This window comes from Pundamilia nyererei, unplaced genomic scaffold, assembly GCF_000239375.1.
Source record: "Pundamilia nyererei isolate P.nyererei 1_Seehausen unplaced genomic scaffold, PunNye1.0 scaffold00189, whole genome shotgun sequence".
In the NCBI taxonomy this organism is placed as follows: domain Eukaryota; kingdom Metazoa; phylum Chordata; class Actinopteri; order Cichliformes; family Cichlidae; genus Pundamilia; species Pundamilia nyererei.
Window position 1 is genome coordinate 1,010,216 of NW_005187590.1, and position 4,958 is coordinate 1,015,173.

Consider the following 4,958-nt stretch of genomic DNA (forward strand, 5'->3'; position numbering starts at 1 on the left):
GCAGCAGTGAGAGCTCCCTCTGTGCGTGCGAGTGCAATGACAGAGAAGAAGAGTCCGCTCTACGGAAGCTACGACTGCTGCATGTGACTTAAATATACTCAAGGGTCACAATACTTAATACCAAAGTATTAAAAATACCTGTGTAAGAAGTGCATCTGAATCAACTGAAAAGCAAATACACAAAAATCACAGGTACACCCAGTCTGACTCATGAACATTCACTATCCAGCAGGTGGCTTCTACGTTTATTATTATTATTATTATTATTATTATTATTATTATTATTATTATCATCATTATTATTATTATTATTATTATTATTTTGCAAAGTGCTGGTCTTATGAATTAATGTTATGGTCTATGAATTCTGTCTGGCACAGTGGTTAGCACTGCTGCCATATAGCAAGAAGGTCTTGGGTCTGAATCCACCATCTGGCTTCTGTGTAGAGTTTGTATGCTCTGTCTGTGTGTGATCTCACTGGGTACTCTGCGTTCCTCCCACAGTCCAAAGACATGCTGTTAGTGGGGTTAGGTTAACTAGTAATTCTAAATTGCCCATAGGTGTGAAAGGTAGTCTGTCTCTCTATGTGAACCCTGTGACAACTAAAGCATTTACTTTAGCATTATATAAACCTGTTTGCAAATTAAAAAAAAGAACAATTCTGGTGATGACAAATACTCACATAGCTGTGACCCCCACTGACCTGGCAGCCTGCTTCAATCTTGTGATAACTTATTGTGAGGTGAATTCTTCTTTCATGCTGATATTGGTAGCACAGATAGTCACGACCAGGCACACTTAAGTTATTTGAACAGCATGTCCAAACCTGGCAAATAACAGCCAGCCAGCTAATCAGTCAGTCAGTCATAGCACACATAATCTGAGTACGTATCAGTATAAGTAATATGGGGAGAGAAATCCTTACACTGGGGCTCTTAAAAAGACAGTTTGTTTGGTTTTAACATCATGTACAGACTAGAGATGGCACGATACCACTTTTTTATGTCCGATACCGATACGTAATATCGGATCGGTCCATCTCTAGTACAGACAGGGGTTAAAGTTAGATTTGGCAGATGGGGGGATTCTAAGATCAGGTGCAGAGTGGGGAAAAGAATTATCTATAAATAATCAGTATAATTTGTGCTGTGAGCCCCAGTAGATTTTTCTTGCGTACAAAATGTCGTTAGCAGACATGCTGATGTTCCAATATTATCTTTCCAAACCCGGAACGCTATAAAGTTAGAATAAAATATATAGTTGAGTGAATCTAATCAACATCATCACTCTAAATATAAAATGATTTCTGGTACTCGTGATGTAACCTAGTAACACTACCTTAGATGTAACCAATCCAACATACTGCATCACTGTAAATTTGATCACAATAGTACAGACTAACTAATTTAGCCTGCCCCTAACTGCCTGTATCATGGCAAAATGTGTAATAGAATAGCACAAAATTATCATACATCGTTTTTTTCCCCCAAGATATAAACAAATAAATTAGCAAAACATTGTGGTTAGATCTCATGCCGTATTTAAATTCTATAAAATAAACGAGGACATTAGATGTAAGAGTTAAAAGTCTCAAAATAATCATCCTTCCTCTCCTGTCCTCTCCATAACCAGTGTGGCACATTAACGTTTTTATTTTGTTTTCAATTTTACATCTGCATCATGAATGGGTTGAAGGTGTGAGTCGTGGGACAATATTTTGTTCTTTTTATTGAGCAAGCATCTCAATGCTGTCAGTCTCTGCTTTGCAACCCTATTCCATGCTCACTTCTTATTTAAGAGTTGATTCTGCTCTATTTCTATTAAACCGTTGCAGTCACTGTTTTAATTATGAAAATGTTCATGGTATCCAGTTGAAGACGCTGTTTACAAAGCTTAATTCGGGAACAGTGAAGTTGACATTTTGACTTTGTCTTTCACTTACTGGAACATGGCCAACATCTAGCGTAAAGCTTCATGTTCTAGTTTATGCTATAAATCATGTGTTCATTGTTGTTTAGTTAATTAAAGTCATATAAATGTGAGAAACTGTCTACTCAGGGCCCCTGGTATACCAAGTGCTTGCAGTGAACTGAGGGTTTGGCCTAATATTCATTGGTTATTGAGCTAGTTTCATCACACAGACCTAGCAACCCTAAACAAAATAAAATTTAGTTCAGATCCTGGGCTTTTGCATTGCATTGCATTGTCTTACTTGTGGACCTATTACAAGTGTGCTTCACAATATAAATGTTTATAATTGAGAATTGCTCTTTTGAAACTATTTCTGTTTTCTGCTACCTGCGGACAAATGCTCTGCTCTGTTTACTAACTTGTCTCTGTGTGATTAGATGCTAACCATGGATTCTACAGAAGCTTTTTGTTTCTCCCACTCTTTCTAAGCGGTACAGGTGACAGTTCTTGGGCTCTTTCTAGTGACCTTTGTGTCATTTTGAACACAGTTTTAGTGTCAACTAAATAAGATATTATAGTTATGTCATAGTTTTTCTTCATCACTTTTACTTCTTCTGAGTGGTTAAAATGTTCATATACACCAGGGCTCATTATTTAGTTTCAAACTGCACAGACACATATCCTCTGTAATAATGATATCGGTTGTGGATCCTTTCTGGCCTTTGGATTGTATGGCTCGATCCTGGTACGCTGGACTTTTTATAGTTCAGCTGCAGATGCCCAGTCAGGTTGGCATCTGATGTTATGGGGCAGCAGGAGACAATATTCTGCAATGGAAGGTAGCTGCTGTTGGGGAGTGCGATTGTCACGGGAGGGTGTGTTTGAGCTGCAACAATTTTCAAGTGGGTATAACGTGCCAAAGTAAAAAAGAATCTTAAATGCACTAGAGGAACCAAGTAATGAGATGATAAATATAATAACTTCAGCTGTCACTATATATAACAGTTGTAAAGTCGTAGTATTACACTTCTGCGTACAGTACATTTGTGAGGAAGTATGGATTTTTTTCTTCTCATTCTGAAGCTTCAGGAGCTGGAGTTAGTGGGACCCAACATTTTTTGCTGGAAGCTTAGATTTTGCTCATGGTGAGCATTCACCATTCTGTATGTCTCCCATTGATATACATTCTTTATGTAGAATAAACACTTCTAATACAAATGATGTTTTTTCTGGGAGGTTAAAACTGCTTTTACATGCTGTTTTCTGTTGATTACTGAGCTACTGCAGCTCAAAACTACATCCAGTACCAGCTCTTACTCTAAAGTCTAAGACACCACATGCTTAAGAAGACTTAACCCTTTAAAACCTGAACCATGAAATAACTGCCAGAAATCTTTAATTGTTTGATAATGGAGAGTTTGTTGAACCTTTAGACAAAATATATAAGAATATATCTAATTGTAATCTGCATATACCTGTATATGAGTTCTAATTTGTATCACATTTGCTACATAAGGCATTTCTTTTGCAATTTAGTCATTAAAAATGTGTCATGCAACATGTGTACACACACACACAAATGCAAATCAGGAAGCAGAAAAAGTCTAGTGTGTGTTTTGCATGTGAGGGCTCGTCACATGAATCACCAACTGCCTGTTACAAATATTTATAATCAGCTGGTACTAATGAGCAACATTTTTTCTACTTTAAGCACCTCTTCAGGTTTGACAGCCGAAGCATGAACAAAGTGCTGTGGTGTGGAGCTGACATGTCATGTTAGTTGCTTGACGGTAACAGAGGCATGGCTGAGCCTGTTTGCCACATCTCTCATTACTTTGTATTGTCTGTACTCCCTGCCCTCCACAGCTGTCAGTCTGTGACATATGCCTGTGGAGGGGGATGTTTCACACACACACACACACACACACACACACACACACACACACACACACACACACACACACACACACACACACACCTGTAATTGAACAGTTTATTTTCCTTAAATTAAATTTTATTAAATCACCATTATTTATTTTACTATGTTAAAATATCAATGAAATTACAAATTAGACTTTGAGTTAACATGTAAAAAAACATGAAAAACCTGTAACTGCGAGTAATCATATAATTTAAGTGAGAAGCCAGGCAGAGAGTGATTAAAACAACCATTATGAAGACAACCAAGGGAACAGTGACCCCTGCCCAGCACAGGGTTCAAAAGGCTCCACCCCGGAGCCAGAAGTGTGCCGGAGGGAGAGTCCATGAAATAGCGCAGCCTAAAGAGGAGACGTGGGCCTGTTCTCCTTTCGGCCCACTACCAAAAGGAGGCGCTGAAGGGGTTTGGCGCAGTGTGTGTTGGATGGCAGCCACGTGTGGAGTCCCGACTATTGCAGCTGGTGTTGATGGGTCATGGAATGCGACCTGTCTGGTGAGGAAGAGCGAGTTAGGTTGGGAGATGTTGGGTTCATCTCAACACACCTCTTAAACCTTGTTCCAGTCTGGAGTTGCCCTCAGTGAGGGCTTGTGGGCTAGGATGGTTGTCCATCTTCTTGGTTTGCTGCCTATACATTGGCGTTTTTACTGGTGGGCAAAAGGTTGTTTCCCTGCACCTTTGGGCCAGCGACCAGGTCCTGATGTTGTTTTTGCGCTTATGCAACAAACAACTGTTTAGAGTCGCTGGATGGGGTGCTCAGAGGTGATCCATCTGCTGACTCCATTGTTCTACTGGGAGACTTCAAAGCTCACGTGGGGAACTGCAGTGAGACCTGGTGAGAGGGGTGTGATTAGGTTAAAAGGCCTGCCTGATCTGAACCCGAGTGGTGTTGTCATTGGACAAAATTTTGTCCATAAGAAACACCATGTTTGAACATAAGCACGTCCATAAGAGCATGTGTCACCAAGGTTAGAGGTGGATTTTTTTAATTGTATCATCAGAACTCTGACCATATGTTCTGGACACTTGAGTGAAGAGAGAAGCTGAGCTGTCAACTGATCACCACCTGGTGTTGTGCTGAATTAGGTAATGGGGAAGGATAGATCTGTC